The sequence below is a fragment of the Podarcis pityusensis genome (assembly GCF_964106645.2).
Source record: "Podarcis pityusensis genome assembly, chromosome: 2".
Lineage (NCBI taxonomy): Eukaryota > Metazoa > Chordata > Lepidosauria > Squamata > Lacertidae > Podarcis > Podarcis pityusensis.
The window spans coordinates 71,581,740-71,602,371 of NC_138029.1; the positions used below are offsets into that span (position 1 = coordinate 71,581,740).

General features: G+C 45.1%; 1 pseudogene across 1 annotated transcript; it reads right to left on the bottom strand.

The window, feature by feature from the left end:
• Positions 1 to 3,803: 3,803 nt before the first annotated feature.
• Positions 3,804 to 5,197, bottom strand: LOC308471452 (actin, cytoplasmic pseudogene; annotated as a pseudogene). Its single transcript has one exon. The product of its transcript is annotated as an actin, cytoplasmic pseudogene (transcript).
• Between the last annotated feature and the right edge of the window lie 15,435 nt (positions 5,198 to 20,632).

Here is a 20,632-nt window from a genome sequence, read left to right on the forward strand (position 1 = left end):
GCAGTGCACTGTAGACTCGGCTTCCAATCAAGAGTTTAATCATGCAGCCTGCAAACAGCAAGATACACAGTTATTAATCTTCGAACTGTGTGGTAACCTCAAGTATAATTCCCAATTAATCAGCGGGAGGCAGACACGGCTCAATATTTACAAGCATTTGTAGCATTAAATGCTAATTTATAGCATTAATGTGATTAAAGGGGGGTATTGCTTATGCAGTGACGTGGGTCAGCCTAGTTAAGACTTGGACCCTCTTCTTCAGACTATGTTGCTAGTGAGGAGTTTAGCACAATATAATCAGATCCCCAGTAACAACCCCATTTTGTCCAGTTTGTGCTTCTTCCCAGAATGCCCAACTCAGAACTTTCCCAGAGAATAGACTAAATAAGTAGCCAGGCTGCATATTACTCTTACCACATGGAAGGCCAGCCCAGTTTTCCTTCTTCAGAAGAATGAAGGCTCCCTCTTGATGTGCGAAAAGAGCTGGCACAGCTTGAAGTCCTACTGACAGAGAAGCTCCCAGCCAGTTTTCTCCTTCTGTTTCTTACCTCCAGTTTGACATACCATTTTGATTGGTTTTTACACAAATAGTCACAGCCATGCTGGACACAGCAGGCATGCCAGCTATCTGTGGTAGAGCAGAAAGTGAAGTCACTGCCCCTCCAGCCCAAGAGGAACTTGGGAAACTCATGTGAATTCTGCTTTGATTCCTGGTCACTTTGGAGAGGACTCCTGGTCCATCATGAACAGCACCCCCTTCTGGGTGTGTGTGAAGGAAGAGGGACTCCATCAAGCACATTGACCTCCAGGAAGTATACTATAGCACAGGATGCTCCAACTTTTCATACCAAGTGGGCCACAAGACTACTTCAACAGGGACCCTGCCAAGTTGTGAAAGCACCACCTAGGCCATGAGAAGGAGGGCTCTAGGATCCTGTCAGAGCTCCATGCCTCCTTCCCAAAGCCCAGCGCCTCACTTCCTTGGCTTTGGGAAGGCAGCATGAGGGCTGTGGGAAGGGGGCATCAAATATTGTTGAGGGCCATCAAAAAAAGGCCTTGAGGGCTGCATTCAGGCTGAATGTTGGACCGCCCTGCTATAGCACATACACTGCATGTAAGGATCCATTGGCTTGTCCAGAGTAATCCGTTTGGATTACTTTTATGTGGCATTAGGAGAGAAGGGCATACTTGCTAATTCCCAAGTGTGGCATCAGCATGAGAGAGAACTCAATTAACAACACTCATCTGAGCTCAGTGAGAAGAGAAGACTCCCAGGAAAAGATCCTGATGTTGGGAAAGATGGAGGGCACAAGGAGAAGGGGATGACAGAGGACTAGATGGTTGGACAGTGTTCTTGAAGCTACCAGCATGAGTTTGACCAAACTGCGGGAGGCAGTGGAAGACAGGAGTGCCTAGCGTGCTCTGGTCCATGGGGTCACGAAGAGTCGGACACGACTAAATGACTAAACAACAACAACATCTGAACTCAGATCCTGGTCATTCTGAGGCAGGCTTCCTCAACCTTGGCCCTCCAGATGTTTTGAGACCACAATTCCCATCACCTCTGACTACTGGTCCTGCTAGCTAGGGATCATGGGAGTTGTAGGCCAAAAACAAATGGAGGGCTGAGGTTGAGGAAGCCTATTCTGAGGGGTAAGCAGGGTTCCTTTGGGTTTAGTTACTACCTGCCCATGCCTCTTTTTTCGTCTGTTTCTTCCTCCCACCAACTTTTCTGGCTGGGAAAGGAAGCAGGGCTGCCATAATGGAAAATGGGAGAGTGGGCGTAAAAGTGATGCAATGGATGGCAGCAATCATTACAGGACATACACCCCTTAACACACCAAGAGTACTTAATTCCTCAGGTTTGAAAATCACCACTTATTTTTAATGGAACAGTTTTTGACACTAGAACCATCTGCACTTTTTCATCCTGGCAAGTTGTTCCTGGGCAGCTTCCTTTCTCAACAACTTTGCTGCCTGCTTGTGAACTATCCATTTTTGGACTGTCAATCACGTCTGACTCTCACCGGAAGGGAAACAAAGGGGGCCAAACTCTCAGTACCCGATGCATCTGCAGGTACTTTTCAGCTGGCAAGTAAGCCAGATCACGGTGGGGATATTTGGAAGAGAGGGTGGCAAGCCAACTCACTGGTCTTGTGGATGGAGAATCTCATTCTGCAAGCAGCCTATAGGAGAGGCTGAGGGTGCTGGGATGCCTCACTTGGTGTTAACTTTAGCACAGCCAGGCCACCCCATGTGATCTGCCACAGCTGATCAGCCTCTTTCCTTATGGAGCAAAGTGAAGAGCTAGTATGTTCACAGACCCTGCTGGGTGGCAGCTCAGCCAATGACTCATAGCATAACACACACAAGGATCAGTGTGCATTTAAATTTGCCATGGCAACAAATAGTCCACCAGCGGTAATTACATAGATTGTCATGGAGACAGGGCAAAAGAAACAGAATTAGTTCCCAGTTCTTTCAGGAGAAAGACCATCTCTGAAGTTCCTGGCATAGGATCCCCAGGGAGGATGTAAGAGAAAAGAGGCTGCGCTACCTCCAGCCCTAAAAAAAGATGCTCCCTGCCAAATAGCTGGTCTATGGCAACACAATCTCTGGTTTATGAGATAGCTGTAAATGTCTCTTCACTCTCCCATTGCTTAGGGGTGCAAATATTAAATGAGAGAAATACATGCAAAGAGGAAGATGTATAGGTTTACCCCTGAGATAAGAGGCAGCTGGTCCCTGGGTACCAGTTTCTGGAGAACATCTGCAAGTAAGGGCTATTGCCATCTTGCCCTGCCTGTGAGCTTTCCATAGGCAGCAACTGGCAACTCTGGAAAGCAGGATGCTGGGTGAGATAAGCCATGGGTTTGATCCTGCAGGGCTCTACTTGTGGCCCAGAGGATTTGGACAATGCCTCCTCTATCCACCGCCACTCACCCCATCCTTCACTACACCAACCTTGAAGCCTCTCCCCCATGATTTGCAGATAAGGCCACCTTTTGTCACAGAAAACAGCACAGGATTCTGTATTTGTGTCCTTTGGCCTTAGCAGAGATTCTGACTAACTAGCCTTGCTAAAGGACTAAAAGCCCTGTTCTGATAAACTCAACTCTTCCAGTGGCATTCTTTAGCAGGAGCAGTAATCATTTAGCAGGAGCCACATATGGTCAGCAATGGCCATGTTTTCATTTATTTCCCTGGACCCAAGCTCCTCACCTCACAGTCTTGATCAACCTCAATGTATGAGCAGTTTTACAGGTTGCGCTCTCCTTGGACAGTGGGCGGAAATGTGTGAGGGGGAGGAACAATCTCTAAATATGGGTAACCGTTCGCAGATTTGGGAGAAAGCTACGGTGAGAACTGCAAATGGTGGTGGGTGAGTTCTGCCACCACAAATGTAAGAACATAAGAACCAGCTCTGCTGGTTCAGAGGAAAAGGCTCACCTGGACCAACATCTTGTTCTCACAGTGATTGACCAGGTAGAACATAGCCCTCATGGCTAGTAGCCACGAATTGATCTAATGAAAGATGTGCAGGTGTGTAGGTCTGCCTATGAGACAGTTCATACTTGTGTGTATGTGTCAGAGAAATATGGCACACATATCTTGCACTGCTTTTTTTGATAGGCTTTACCTGTAACAAATCACATTTTTTAAAAGGATCCATTATTCAGTTCAACATTTCCACTCTCTCCCTCCCTCCCCCTCCCCACCTCTTCTTAGATTTTTTGTAAATCCCTACAAACTCCCTTTGCTCTTCCCCATCTCTAATAGTGGTGACAGAACTGACTCAGTAGTGCTATGCTAAAAAAACAGCATGTTGTAGAGGAGATTTTCCCTTTGACACATGCCCTTGCCAAGCCTGGCATGCCACCGTCTTGATCAGAAGCAGTGCCGGTGGACAATGAAGGACCCCTTCTCATTGTAGGCCTGCCGGTCGATCCACACATTCTGGAAAGAGTTGAGCGACGCCACAATGGAGCCACCCAACCAGGCAGAGAAGGTGCGGTTGGGGGAAGCCAGGATGCCCACCTTTTTGGATGGCTCCATCTTCTGCAGTTCCTTCTTAATCCTCTCGGAAAAGCCACGAAGCATGGTAGTTCCACCAGCCAGCAGCACATTGGCAAGCAGGTCCGCTTGTCGCTCTGGCTTGCATTTCCTGATGCTGCTTATAGCTTGGACATGAAGCCCCACCTCTGGGAAGCCCAGCATGGTCGGATTGAAGAGGATCTCTGAGCAGCGGAAGCGCTCACTGCCGATGGAGATAACCTGCCTGTCAGGAAGGGTGTAGTCCATGAGGTATTTCTTCTCATCAGCGTTCAGTTCACCCTCATATTCCTCCGGGATATAGCAGCACTTCTCCTTGATCTGACATACCACCTCCATTTCATCCTTATGGAAAGGGTTCCCAGATTCTCCCATCAGCTTGGCCAGGTATTCTGTCAGGGCATTGCCTGCTATGTCCAGTCGGTAGGTGGCATGAGGTAAAATGTAGCCATCGTGGACAGGAGCGGTGTAGGATGTCCCATAGCCAGAGCCAATCACCAGCCCTCCTGTCCGGCCGTAGGAATACACCGACAAAAGGGACTGATGAGCCACAAACATGGCTGGCACCTCAAAGTTCTCAAAGAGCAGCTCCGCCATTTTCTCACGGTTAGTCGTTGGGGACATGGGGGAATCGGTGACCAGCACAGCGAGCTCTTCAGGGCACACGCTGAGCTCTGTGTAGAAGACATGGTGCCACAGCATCTCTAGGGCATCCCAATCTGTCACGACACCATGGGTCATTACCTGGTGTGTGCTCACCTCTGCACGCCGCTGTGGGATGCTCTTCCCAATGTAGTACAATGGGCTTTCCTTGGTCCTGTACCTTGGCACCCCCACAACACTTGGCACAATGGATCTTGGCTTCTCATCCCCAGCCAGGCCGCTCTTGGTGTATCCAGTGCCTGTGTCTATAACAACGGCAGCATAGTCCTTGTACTTGTCTGATGGGCATGATGAAGAGTCTGACGGGAGGCCCTTTGAGCTCGGTCTGTGCCCTACAGGGCCAGGACTCTTGGACTTCTTAGGGTAGTGCATTGTGATGGGATCTTTCAGAGGCTATGTCCCTTTGTCCTGATGCTATCACAAGACCAGACAGTGGCCCAACAGCCTCAGAGGGAAAGAAAGAATCTTCCCATCAGTACAGAAGGCAGGCACCATGTTGCCATAACAATCACCTGTGATGTGGCCACAGCAGAATGACATCATAAGAATGAGGAATGAGATGAAGCTGTTTTCATTCTAATAAAGATATTGAAATGAAACTGAACTGACACCCACTGAGACCTTACCACAATACTTGACATACGTCTATGGTTTCCATGATTGGCATCCACTCTAGACACCGTGTGATATTTAATGGGTTTATCCTCATCAATTATTTCATAGAATCATAGAATTGTAGAGTTGGAAGGGACCATGAGGATCATCTAGTCCACCCCCTGCAATGCAGAAATATTTTGCCCATTGTGGGGCTCGAACCCACAACCCTGAGATTAAGAGTTTCCTGCTCTACTGACACAGCAAACTTCACAGAATGACAAAAGCAAACACATGTTGGCTAAGGAACTTGTTGCCTAAACTGACGTTTGATTCAGTTGTGGTGTGTGCAATAATCTTCTGTGCCTTCTCAATCTGAAGTTCATGTCAGCTGCTTTTATTATACCCTGACTGTGCCTTCCCCCTCCCCTTTTTGGGTCTGAATTTTAGGTATGGGACTAATAGTGCACTATTCGTCCATTGGGGTCTGGTGAGGACCCCAAAACCTCCTGCAATGATTTTGCAATGTTCTTTGCAGATAAAGTCGCTCAGAGGGAAAGGGAAGGAGATGGAGTCACACATAGGCAGAAGGAGAACTACGCCATCTTGAATTGCTGTGAACTCTGCTCTCTTTTACCTCTGGCCTCACCCCCCCCCAAATAAAAGACAGAACAAAAGATTCCCCCCTTTGGATTTAGCTGCCTGATCAGGACTGGAAAAGCGTTCCTCGAATGAGCTTGGCAGAGGAGGGAGCTGCAAATGCGATGTAAAAGGATGCAGCACAGACTGGATTAATTTAAGTGAGTGTTGATGGGCACATGCAATTCTCGCTGGTGCGCAGGGGACTGAATGTCCCCAACTCCATGGCAAACATGAAGGGTTTCATTTTCTGTTGACGCTCCTGAAAGAATGGGCACATTGTTCAGTTGGAGCACCAGTTCTCCACAGAAAGACTTGAGAGTAGAGATCTCTGGTGGAATGTCAGGAAGCTCCTCTACTCAGCATCCTGGTTCTTACTCCCAGTCAGATGTTTCCTTTGGGGCCCATGACACTGTAGAAACTGCAGGAAACCTTTAGAAGCCAGAACAGGGCACACACTTCCACTCTATGCTCATATATTTCTATGATGGCTATCTGGTCTGCCTCCTCTGTCAGAGATATTAAGGCTCTGTGTACCAGTTGCAAGGAATCACGAGGGGGGGAGAGTGCTATTTCGCTCAGGTCCTTCTTGTCATCTTCTTCTTCTTTGGAAATCACTCATAGCCGAGTCTTCCATAAACACGATTCTCAAAAGTGAGTCCATAAGTGACTGTGTTATCCGACAAAGTCCGTATATTCCATGTTCCAAAGTTCAATTATCTTTTACGACCGCTGGGTGGTGACCCCACTGGGCGCGGTAATCCAGTCAGGGGGAAAGGGAGGCAGATTATATTTAGGCACCTTTTCTAGCCCCTTCCCTCTTTTCAGAGTGAGCAGAGTGGATCTTAAATAGGGCTGCTCAGTCATGGATACAGCTGCCGAGCTGCTCAACTGCCTCATTCCTTGCGTCAGAACGACTGAATCTATATCCATCGCCCATGTGCCGGTTCATGACTAGGGGCTTCAGGATTTCACAGTCCTGCCCCCGGTACCATTTGCCGATTGCCATGGGACGTTTTGGGGTTTGGGATGGGTTTTTGGAAGACGCCTGTGCGTGAATTTGTTTTATGTGTGTAGATCAGTGCATGCTGACCAACGCACAGTCTTCGCAGTAGGCTCTATTCTAATGGCATGAGTAATCATGACTGGTAGATTCTTGTCATAGTGGAGCAATAGCCTTTCCTATTCCTCTCCTTCCAGAGCCCCTGATCTGCATTTTAGTGTGAGAGGTCCCCTTGACAACTTGCTGGCCATTGTGAGGACAGGATGATGGACTAGATGGGTCTTTGGCCTGGTCCAGCAGGCTCTTCTTACGTTCTTGTGCTGGGGTTTCATCTGATCCTATTATCCTCACTCACCTGGGAGTAAGCTTCACTGAACTCAATGTGTTACATTTCTCAGTAGACATGTGTAGCATTAATCTCTTGTTCCCAGTATATGCATTTATGGAAGGAATGGCCTTAGATCTTTAGCCTTGGCTAGTCCCTGTCCCCACCTACTACCCGCTTGGGAAAAGGGGTGTATGATTGTCCTAAGGGCACAGTCTCCTTGCTCAGCTGCTTGAGAGAGAGGCAAAGGTTCAGAATGAGCCTTCTGATAAATGGCAGGAACAATTGACTTTCCCTTGCTAAAGTAGCTCTTTCTCCTCTGGCCACAGGGAACTATCTCACTCTTAAAAAAAAAATAAAATCCTGTGTGGCTAATCTGCCCATGTCTGCTTAATTCCTTCTGACTGGCAGAGAAGCAACTCTGTTCTCCCTGCATTCAGCCAGCTTTGTCATTAATGCAGTTAATTCCAGAGCCAGAGGGTGAGCCTGGGAGATCCATAGCAATGCAGGCAGGCCATTCGCACTGCTGGCAGAGCCGGGGGGCAGGAATAGCGATTGAACTCACCATGCTAGATTTACTATGTATACTAAGTCAGGGCGAATCCTGATGCATATCCGACAGGCATCAAACATCAAGACCTGTTCAGGGTAAGATTCAGAGCATCTCACCATCAGTGGGTTGACATGAAACCGAATTGTGGATGACCCAGCAGCATCCCTTCTCCCCACCCACCCACACTGCTTCATCAGAGTGCTTGTTACATGTGCAAGATGCAGGGATGATGCAATGCCAGGACAACGTGATATTAATTGACATTAAAAACCATATTGTGTAAGTCCATCCGCAGTGGCATCCTGCAGCTGTGACATGCTGCTGTCTACTTCTAAAAACATCTGTGGCTCCAATGTTAAAAGAGTTGCAATGACGTGGATGCCTGTGACTAACACTGGACCGTTTAGGTGTGTTCCAAGGCAATTTTCAATAACTCACTCCATGTTCCACTTTACTGTCAAGAATTGTGTGTCGGTTAATGTGTACCTGCAAGATGGAGGGTCAATGGATAGTCCTTCTATCTTTGATCGAGGAGATGTGCCAGGTAAATTTCTCAGCATCAGAATTCTACTCATTACATATCTGGGGATCTGCTTTGAATTTTACACTGCAGCTTGCTAACCCTGAAATGCAAATATAACAGAAATGTAGGCATACAAAAATAAATTTTATGAAATAAAATAATAAGCCTACACAGATGCTTAGAAAGTTGAGATGATTTTAATGTGTTTTAGTACTTTAAATTTGTATGTTTTAAAGTATGGTTGTGATTTATTTTTCTTGATTTCACTCTTTTATCTTTTGAAAAATGCATTTACTAGGCAAAATGTATTCATATTCATATATTCAAAAACGAGAAAGAGTTCCATGGGCAGCAGGATCTTCCCTGCAATGCCTCTGCAAGACTTTCCATTTGAACACAGCACTATATGGGTATTTCTGCATGAAGAAAAATGTTTGTATTTTGTAATCTCTGCCTATTACTGTAGGGATCAGATGGGAGTACCATGAGGAATTATAAAATATACATCAAGCCATCGTGTCCACGATGAAGACATTGTGTTGACTGGGTTTGATATATTGATGATAATTTCTGATTAAATCCCATAAGATTCTACATTCATGCCCTTTTAATGCCCTTTGGCCTCTGCTGCCCATTTCTCCTTGCTTGGCAAATCACGTACACACTTAGACAGGCAGGCGTCCTGTGTCCTCAAAGACTGGGCAGTTTCGTCTTTGTAGTTTTCTAATAGGTAATCTTAGGATGTTAATCTTAGGGCCAGGAAACAGATCTCACATGAAGGTGATACTGATGGCTGTTCTCCTGGCCATCCTTCTTATCATATGTATTGCTTGTTTATTACCTCCGGGGTTGCCAGATGCTCTTCTTTGTAGTTCTGTTCTTTGTTTACCCCAGAAATATTTGTGCTTAATTAGTTTTAGTAGTTTAACTTGTCCCCACGTGGGTTTGTGGAAATGCTCAGAAGAAATCTGATTGGTTCTTACGAACACTCTGTAAAAAGCTTTTTTGTGAATAAAAACGGCCTGGGCCGGGGGCTGCATTCGGACAAGCACAGAGAGACACGATTATACGCACCCTTCCCAGAGTCTTGCTGGTTCAAGCCTCTGTGTGTATTCTTATTCATCAGAGTTCAATCCTTCCTTTACTTTGCAAACACAACATATTACCTTTTCCTTTATGTTACTTTAGTCTCTTATCCTATCATTTTTGTAAGGGTCAGAGGGAGCAGAGTTACTGCTGCTTCATCTTAGTGCAAGCATAAAAAAGGGAGAGCACAAAAGACTCTGATTTTCCCAGTAAAGAATAGGAGTTGCAGCAGCATATCAGGAGCTGCTGAGGCTGGTATGGGAAGCCTCCAGGCCATGCGCAGTGCTTGAATTGAATTGCCAGAGGGTGAAGGGCGGAAGAAGCTCGGCTAGAGATGATCAAATCTGTCCCATTGGGTTTCTCATTTCCACATTAGTCTGCAATTTATTTTCTAAAGTTCTCATCTGCATTTTAGTGCAAGCATTCCCTAATATACACACACAGTTTTACGGGACATGGGTGGCGCTGTGGTCTAAACCACTGAGCCTCTTGGGCTTGCTGATCAGAAGGTCGGTGGTTTGAATTCCTGCAACGGGGTGAGCTCCCGTTGCTCAGTCCCAGCTCCTGGCAACCTAGCAGTTTGAAAGCATGTCAAAGTGCAAGTACAGTGGTACCTCAGGTTACATATGCTTCAGGTTACATACGCTTCAGGTTACAGACTCCGCTAACCCAGAAATAGTACCTCGGGTTAAGAACTTTGCTTCAGGATGAGAACAGAAATCGTGTTCTGGCGGCGCGACAGCAGCAGGAGGCCCCATTAGCTAAAGTGGTGCTTCAGGTTAAGAACGGACCTCGGAACGAATTAAGTACTTAACCCGAGGTACCACTGTAGATAAATAGGCACTGCTCCGGCGGGAAGGTAAACGGTGTTTCCGTGCGCTGCTCTGGTTTCGCCAGAAGCGGCTTAGTCATGCTAGCCACATGACCCGGAAAAACTGTCTGTGGACAAACGCCGGCTCCCTTGGCCTGTAAAGCAAGATGAACGCCGCAACCCCAGAGTTGTCTGCAATTGGACTTAACCGTCAGGGGTTCTTTACCTTTACCTTTATATACCTTTTTGCAAAGCGGTTTTTCTTTATATAATGGATTTTTCTAAGTTATTTTCACTAATATAAAGATTGTTATGCACACTTTACACTTTGGTATCTCTCTTCATTGGGGAACCAAAGTAACTGTTTGACTGATGTTGGCCAGATGTTGGATCCACCAGAATCTGAAATTAGGGACCATTTTTTAAAGAAGTAGCAAGAAATATGCAGTATCTTAATTAATCAATTGCGCCTGCCCCCCCATCCTTATGCATTAGCTGGTTTCTGGTGGGTTTTGTTGTGCTTTGCCCACATGACGATCTGAGATAGAAAAGTAGGATCTGCACGTCCTTTCCTTAGTGTGCCCCTGGTGTCTCTGATGGCCAGTGACATTTTCCTGGCATCTGTCCCCTCTTTTCATTTATTCAGGGAATAACACTTTGAATCTTGGGGACCTTGACTGCTTGTGTTTGAAATGTCTTCACTGCTGTGACTGGTTTGAGATTCCTAGGCGTTTCACTTCTTGTTCTCTGGGTGGGCAAGTGTCCTAGCACTCTTGGGATGTGTGATCTTGAAATGTCATTTCTGCTCATGCATGTGACTCTGAAATTTGCTCTGTCACCTCACCCTCACCCACCCACCACTTGCTTCAAGCCAGGAAGTCTCAGTTCAGTCATATTTGTCGAAGGTACAAGGGAGAAAAAAATGAATTCATAGAAAAAAGGGGACAGCTATTCGTGGGAAACATGGAGAGGAATTCACACACCTCTGCAAGGGGCACACCCTTCTCTGAGGCAATTCGGGCCTCACTTGTGGTACTGAAAAAGAGAGAGAAGTTTGTTTACATGGCAAGAGGATGGAGAAATTGTGGACAAACTTGGAAGGGTTGTTTGCTACGTGGTGATTCAGTGTGTGTCCAGCTTGACAGTGAAGTTTGCTAGCTAAGAGACTTGGGAAGGAATTCAGTGTAGCCCTAATTTAAAGTCCCTGAGTGGTGTACTAGTTGTGCTAGCAGAATGGCTTGCACAGGACTAGGTGCAGGAAGAAAGCATGGTCCTGGTGCCTGACTGCTCAACTGATTGCTGTAGCCCTAATACTCCTGGTTGCGCAACAAGCTTCAGCTAGTGCAACTGATGTAGTGATGCTTCCTGAACATTTCCTTTTTTCTGGGACAATTCTTACTGCTGCTGAGATAGGAATGAATGAGGGTGCGTCTACATGATGCTTTCTTCCCAAGAGGCTATAGCAATGTTAGGTGGCCAGCAGCCCTGTGCAGATCCACCACTGAAAGTTCTTCCTTACTGGGAGCTAAGCTCTGATATTTTTTTGAGGCACTGATTCAGTCTAGGGACCAGGGAACAAATAGGGTGATCTTTTGGAAATCTTGATGAAACTGGGCCAGATGCGTACTGCAGTTTTGACTTGTGTCGTCTGGAGTCAGGGAACCAGGTGTAAAACCTTGAGCATAGTTTGTTCCGTGTTCAGATGAGGCTAGAGACTATGACACTGACAGCCCACACTGAGATCTTCTGCTGCTGCATATATTTCAGTACTCTGAAATGTTCAGTCCAGTAGCCTGCTAGCAGCAGTCTACATCCATTCCTGTCTGGAGTCAGAGCCAGAAGCTGAGGTCTCTTGGCAGAGCCACTCGGGGTGACTGGCAGGACTTAAATGAAAGCAATCCTTGGGTGAGAAGCATGTTGGCAGCAGCAGCTGCTGAGAACAATAGGCCACACTTGCACGACAGCCTCCCCTGCAATGTTGGAAGCACCTCAGCACCTCAGATAAGCTGGATCTCCTCCTCATGTCTAAATGCCTCCAGTTTAAACAGTGAATCCCTGACTGACAGAAACTGTGGGGAGGGGGTAATGATAGTGGGTGGGTTCCTGGGTGTCCCGCATGTGTGGGGCTGGCCACTTTCAGGAACACAGGGGAAGATGAAATGCTACTGAGTGCAGTGGGTAAGTAGTTCTTCAGTTCAGACTGAGCTGTGATCAGAGACACCCTCAGAAGCAAACGAACACAGAAGCCTCAGGTGTTCTTTACAGTTTCATTTGCAAGTGCTTTTGGTTTCTGAAATCCTGGTCTAAAAATGTTCCTGCTTTGCTGCACCTACCTCCTGAACTCCCATGGCTGTCTCTGCTCCCACCTGCTCCAAGAATTTGAATGGAGCCTAAAAGTGGCTTTTTTTTTTCTTGAATGCCCCCCTTCCCACTCCCTCCTATAGATGTGTGTGTGTGTGTGTGTGTGTGTGTGTGTGTGTTTGAGAATGCTTGTCTCCAGAGGACAGGCAGCATGGCTTTGCTGCTGAATTAGCACCTTTTAATAGGAACTATTTGACAAGAGTCTGATTCAGCTTTTCTCTCCTTGCTCTGTGGGGGATTTTTCTTTAGGTGAAACTGGGTCAGTTCAAGTATCCGAGTCACAATTGCATTTCATGTGCCTGCCCGCTTAAGAGCTCCATCCCAAAGGATTTGCTCTATGAATGTGTTCTTAGATTCCTCATGCAGCCAGGCAGCTGCTGTCTGATAAGGTGAGGGGAGAAAAGGAGGGGGGGAGAGTTCAAAAAGCGTACAAATGCAAATATATCAAGAGCTGCTGTGGAAGGTGCTTTTATCAATAATCGTCCTGCTGAAGACTCTGCCTTTGTGAACTGAGCCATGATTGATGCAAGAAGTAACTCTCTTAGTCAGAACATGGACACAGACCATTTGCACAGGAATTGATTTAACAGCCCTCCCAAGCTGGGCATTGCTCGAGGGCTGCGATTGGTCACATGACACATGATATTGCTGATCCCCCTTCCCGTATCTTATGTACCAAATCCACATTGATTTTGTATTCTGATGTTGCATTTTCCATGCACATTATAGAGCTCATCCATAGAAGGAAAAGGAAAAATGTCACTGAATCAGCATGGCTCCTTCCTGCCCTGATACCTTCTGGGAGGGATAAGACGATGTTTCGTGATGATGCCTAATGTTTGTGGCATAACACTTGACCCATTCAAGTGAAAGCAATTTCTCTGTAGATCTGCTATAGTGGTGGCATAACAAGCTTCTGAGAGGCCTCTCTTTCAGCAATCATGTAATGTGTGCAGACCTGCATTTAATACCCCTTTCAGATGCAGTATTAGTCTGGGTGGTTGAACTCATTTGTGGAACATGCCTCCAGGGATGGGCAAGGAATTGGATGCATTTTCATCCAAAGTCGGACCTAATAAATTTGCACTTTCCAAAACAAAACGAGACAGAAACACATCAATTCGTCAAAATGTGAAATTCTCTGAATTTTGCAGTGCAGTTGTCCAGTCAAGTAATGTGTACTAAAATAATAATAACCATATACTGGGGTAAAGCATGCATAAAAATGCTTAAACATGTGTACAAAATATGTTATATTAGGGAAATCTGCCCTGAAAAAATATTAGGCAAAATGACATACAAATGTGTGTATCAGGAGCAATTAGGTCCATCAGGGGTTGTGGAATGTTTAATTGTTTAAATATTTAGCCCCTCTAACCACAGAACTTTCTCCAAGTAAAACATTTTAAACCTGATGCATGAAAGAGATGCTCCTCATCAGTGGAAGGTGGTCTGGATGGAGAAATGTTATATTTATATCCTGCTCTTCAGCCAAGCAGTTCACATATTAGAATGACAAAGGACCTGCCCTGCTCTGCCCTATCTTCTCCCCACAAAACGGGCACTTCTCTAGGGAACTAGTTAAGAGTGGCAACTTGGAAACTCTATGCATTTAGCTCAAATAACTTCCCTGTATGGGGTACATTGAGGAAGAAGACTCGGGGGTTGCTGTTGTTTTTACACTGAAAGGGTCCATAGCTCAGTGCTTTGCATGCAGGAATTCCTGGGTTCAATCCCTGCATCTCCAGGTAGAGCTGGGAAACACCTCTGTATGAAGCATGGGAGAGCTGATACTAGTCAGTATAGACTACAACTCTCATCATTCCTAGCCACTAGGGCTGATGGGAGTGCCACATCTGGAAAGCACCATGTTGGCTACCCCTCTTGTGGACAATACCGAGCTCTTAAATGGGCCAATGACTCCATATTTTTTAAAATGTTGGTGCTTAACGTCAAGAAGATGAGAATGAAGGCTGAGGAGTGGCCAACGACAGAAAAGATATATTAAAATAATAACAGAGGATTTGATGCTTATAGTGAAAGGCCAGTCAGAGGGCAAACGTTCCCAATGGGGTGGAGTAAAGGAACAGCCTATCAGGCACAGGACACAGATTGAGGACTAAGGGGAGTGAGCTGACATAGCACAAGAGGACTCAGCAGTCAGGGTTCTCCTTAGGACTGTGAAGGAGGAAACCTAAGGGCTATATAGCAGGGGGCTGCTGGCTACAGTAAATACAGAAATAGGAGCCAAAGGAAGGAGATATTTTTGAAGGTCAATGAAACACAGATTACATAGCTGGCAACCATTCATAAATTTTATGCATGCCCACCAATTCATAATATTTATAGATTGCTCATCTCCATGGAGCTCTGTTCATAATAAGTAGAAAACAAGCATGAAACATATGGATGGTATTGCTTCATCCTTTAGAGAGTGGGTATCCAGGCAGAATGATTGTGTCCACACAAACTTCAATCAGTCCTTCCTTTGGTTTCAAAAATCTGTTTTGTGAAAAGGGACATCTGGAGGCAAAGAGCAACAGCACGCACGCACACACACACACACACTTAAAATAATAAATGACAGTATGCTGCTTTGCAGAAATATTTCATAATATGCATCATGTCTCTTTTGTTTGCCAAATCCGGGAAAAGGAAATTTCATTGAAGGAGCTGTAATGTCCATTCAGCCTAGTGACCAGTCTCCCAAACTCCAGCTTTAATAATGTAATTTAAATAATTATAAACAATGTGATTGGATATGAGCTAGGAGATCAGTTATGGTCAGGATGTCAAATCTATATATAAAGTTTAAATAGGGAGTTCAAGGAATGATAAAAAGGGTCAAAATGCAAAAGGTGGAATTAATAAGCCAAGAGTAAAGCAAACAATTATATTTTATCCAGGACTGGAAATCTCAGTCCAGAAGTGGCTTACACATTACATCAAGTGCAATAAAACACAAATCACATCTGGAATTTAGACTTCAGAGAGTAGATCCCAAGCAATTCAGGATGGCATTATACCTTGTCCTGAAGCAGCTCAGAGATCGCAGGTCAGAAGCTGCAGCACCATGGAAAGCTCCTAGAAAGCAGCTCCATCCAACAGAGTCTAGGAAATGAGTGGGCCCTTTTGTGCCTCCCAAGTCCTGCCTCTTCCTTGAGAAGTGGAAGGCCTTAAAGTGGCAGCTCTCTCACTAGGAGCTCATTATTCTTCCTCCTTTCAGACAATTTCCTCCAGGCTTACCTGCTTTGATGGGGATGCAGGTCTCTGGCATGGAGGGGGTCAGTTCCTCATATGTGAGTATGCATGTGTATGTGCACATGCATGTACAAACACCAAGGATATGGACTCCAGAGAGTCTTATTTAGGAGTTGCTAAGTTCAAGGATTCCCAATCCGATAGCCTCTGGTTCTGGCTCAGGTTTGGTCATGGTGCTGAGGTCTGACATCCAGTCTCTCTGCCTCCATAATCTCTGGTCCAACAAATTTTGCTGGCCCCCACAGAGCTGAGGCAACTTACTGGAGGGGGAGGGTAGGTGTTCATATAGTATTTAAATTTGGAATTCTAGATGTAAGCGTCTTCAGGATCTGTCCTTTTTGCCTACATGGGTAGCACTAGACAATAGCAATATTTTATGACAATATTCTATGCCATCATCACTGAGACAAGGCTTAATGCAAGGTGGTTCAGGTTAACCACAAGCAAGCCAAAATTGCTGGAAAACAGCTTGTGATGTTAGAAGGGCAAGAGAGCACATCAAGCCTGGCCAGTAGTGCTGGGGAGTCAGATGATGAACACCAGCAAATTGCTCCCTTGCTCTAGAATGGTGCCCATTGCAACATCAGGAACTTTCCAGCTAATAGATATAGATATATAGATACATAAGGCTGTGCTTGTTTTTCTTCTACAGCATCAAACTATTTCTTTAATGTTTTTATTTTAAAAAATCCTTGTTAGTTTCATTTTAAGCTTTTTTTTCTTTTTGGTATTTTTCATTTTAGACCTTATTATGTCTTATGTGATGATTGTTTAGTTTTGTTGCACATTTAATATGTTTTTAGTTATTGTTTATGACTACTTTTGTTATATTTTTGTAATTACATAAATCTTTCCATGTTTTAAGCCACCTTGAGCATAGTTTTAACTATGGAAAGGCAGCATGCAAATAAATGATGATGATCATGATTTTCATGATTGGGGGAAAAGACACACACACACAGACAAAATATACACTGTGAGGACAGATGGGTCATATGAAAAGTGGTCTTGTGAACTGGGTGGGTTATCTGGGCAGAACGGAGGACAGAGAGGCATGCAAGTTCATGGAGGCCAGTTGGAGTTCACATGCCAACAATTTGTCCCTTTCCTAGTTTTGTGTTTCTGAAATCTAACCGCATTAATATTGACATATCTGAGGTGGCTGTGATTTTTCCAGAACCAAGTAAAAGCTGCAAAAACAGCTGGAAATTCTCCCCTCCCAGACTGCAGCAAAACCCATCACTTGGGCTTGTAGCTTTTACCACATCAACCCCATGGGCACATCATACACAAAGAGCTGGCTGTCATTTTGCAGGGCTGTCACAGCCTGTCTTCATGCTACCTGTCAGTTCTCATATGCCATGAAGACATCAACCACACCAATCTTCATTGCCTATTAGTTACATTTTCCTGAAAGCACCTTTTTCTGCCCTCCAACGCCAGCCCTCATGCATGGATGAAGTTCCCTGTTGCTGCATAAGATGTCATTTAATGATCTTCCCATAAACCAGGGGCAGCCAATGTGGCTGGAAATAACTCCCATCATTTCTGACCATTAGCTATGCTGGCTGGGAGTGATGAGAAAGAACAATTGGTCTTACCTGAAGTGTAGATTTGGGAGGAGGGATGCTGGAGTACATGGGCCCCGCCATGGGTAATCTCCAATGAACTGATAGGGAGATACTGTCTGTTGATTATAATTTCCTTGCCTTGTCAGATATCTAGTGAATTTGCTCCTTTAGATTTGACCGAGCGCCAAGGAGGGAGGAAGCAGGCAGGTTTTTTTATTTCAAAGACTTTGTTGGTGCTTTGCTGCTCGTTGAATCCGGAAAACTGAGGGAATTGAGCCTACTTCCCACAAGTCTTTGCTCCTGCCTAGTGTCACATGACAAGGACATTGCCCATCTCATTGGCTCCAGCATCCCACAATGTAAATTTATAGTCTAATAACATCTGGAGGGTTACTCCTGTAGGGCTAAACCCTTCTTTAAAGCTTTATTTTGCACTCAGATTTATGAGGATCCTCATAATGGTTCAGAGCATACCTCCTTAAAAACCAACAACACAATAACTTAAATTTCCCTTTTGTATTTATAGGATGTACAGTGGTACCTCAGGTTAAGAACTTAATTCGTTCTGGAGGTCCGTTCTTAACCTGAAACTGTTCTTAACCTGAAGCACCACTTTAGCTAATGGGGCCTCCTGCTGCCGCTGCGCCACCGCTGCACAATTTCTGTTCTCATCCTGAAGCAAAGTTCTTAACCCGAGGTACTATTTCTGGGTTAGCGGAGTCTGTAACCTGAAGCGTATGTAACCTGAGGTACCTCTGTATATGATACCTCATCTTCCACCATGCAGTACACTTTTGGAGCTATACTGTTATCTCTTACACATTTTCACTAAGAAACCATGCAATTGTAGATGTCTGCAGTTTCCTGAATTTTGCTCCTTCCAGTTTTGTCCTTGTTGATACTCAGTGCTTTTTTCCTGGGGGGTACTCAAGGGTACGCAGTGCTGGCACGTTTTTTTCTAGAAGGAAAGCACTGGTTGAAAATGTGGCAGTTACTGTAACAACTTCATGGTGAGTACCAGCGTCTCCCCCCCCCCCAAAGATAAGCACTGGTGATAGTTATCTTGAGAGATAATGTGAAAGCAGTGTTGGTTAGTCGCCCAAGGCAAATGAGGCACTGCCCCTCAACATGGAGTTAAAAGGAGGGAGGGAAATTAAAAAGTTTTTCCCAAAGTCTTCCCCCTTCCCCATGAAAACCACACTCTTTTCTATTCCTCACATACTTCCTAAGATTCCAGCAGCCATTTCTATTAATCCGTCATTCTCTGGCCAGTCAGCTCTTTAGCTCTTTCCACTGCTGAGCACATCCAAAGCTAAATATTGCAGTGCCCTGGAGGTCCCTCCTACTGATCTCCAGGGAGAAAAACACACTCACATAGCAATGGCTAGGGCACTTTTGTTGATGTTTAAAAATTATGATTATTATGATTATGATTATATATTTCTTCATACCCCGCCTTTTCCCCTGACAGGACTCAAGGCACCTTACAAATAAAAACAAGAACTACTAAAAACATAGAAAAATCAATCAGTGAAATACAAGTGTACATTCATACACTTAAAACTATATACATATTAATTTGCATTCATTTTGCGGAGAGCCCAGTTAGCAGGTGAGCAAAGCAGCTCTTTTCTTTTCCTTTGTTATTACAGTGGTACCTTGGGTTAAGTACTTAATTCGTTCCGGAGGTCCGTTCTTAACCTGAAACTGTTCTTAACCTGAAGCACCACTTTAGCTAATGCGGCCTCCTGCTGCCGCCGTGCCGCCGGAGCACGATTTCTCTTCTCATCCTGAAACAAAGTTCTTAACCTGAAGCACTATTTCTGGGTTAGCGGAGTCTGTAACCTGAAGCGTATGTAACCTGAGGTACCACTGTATTGATTTGACTTGTGAGGGACCTTAGGCAATTTGGGGGGGGGGCAGATATTGTAGAGGGTAGGAGAGGGATATTCAATTCCCCTCCCCCCAAATAGTAATTGTTCAAAAAATGAACCTGGGAAGCCTGTAGAAGTATAGAGGTGGGTTCTTTTTATAGCAAGGTCCTGGGCCTGCCAGTCACCACTGTGTGTGAATTCAGAAAAAAATGAAATTTGTGTAGATCTGATTCATTTTTCAATGAAACACTGTACTATGCATAGCAGATTGAAAAAGCCCCACAACATTCAGCCCAGTATCAAACAATCACCTATCCAGCTGTGTGCTGAGTCTGCAAAATTCCTAGAGTGCTTTGGGAGCAGTTTACAACGTGGAAAACTGTCTCCAAAAAGCTTCTGTCCCTCTGGACGAAACTTAAAAAATACCTTTAGATATATTTGACAAAAAGAATCAATTGACTTTCTCTCTCTCAAATATTTCCAAAGCACTCAAATATCATTCTTTGAACAGGTGCTCTTATATAAAAACAAACAAACACCTATCTCTTTGTGCTAAGTGGATCTATTCCCTGCAATTTGTTTTAAGTGAATACAGCAAGGGCACATAAGCTTTCATAGAGTCAAACTGGAATTCTACCAGCAGTGTGACTAGAACTCCATGATTTCCAATCTGAAGGTTATAGGTGCTTCATAGGTGACCTTTTCTGATCTGAATATGAATTTCAGAAGCAGAGCTGAGCGGGGTATTTTATAAAACTTGTGCACCACCCTTCCAATGCATAAGACTGAGTCACTGTTTGTGGGTGGTTCCCTAGACTGGATGGATGGAAGGTTGCCTGCTTTTGATGGGGCTACACTCCCTCTGAAGGAGTGGGTACGCAGCTTAGGGCTACTCCTTGATCCATTGCTATTGCTTGAGGCTCAAGTGGCCTCTGTGGCACAGAGTGCCTTCCAACAGCTTTGGCTGGTGGCCCAGCTGTGCCCCTATAGCCTAATTTCTTTTGTCTATGCTCTGGTAACCTCTAGGCTACATTACTGCAATGTGTTATTTGGGGCTGCCTCTGAAGAAAGTTCAGAAACTTCAGTGGGTGCAGAATTCGGTGGCCAGATTGCTCACCATGGCAAGACAGTTTGAGCATATAACACCAATCCTAGCCCAACTGCATTGGCTGTCAATTAGTTTCTGGGCCCAATTCAAAGTGCTGGATTTGAACTATAAAGGCTTAAATGGCCAGGATCACAATATCTCAAGGACCACTTCTACCCATATAAACTGACCAGGACCCTGTGGTCATCATCTGATGCCCTGCTTCAC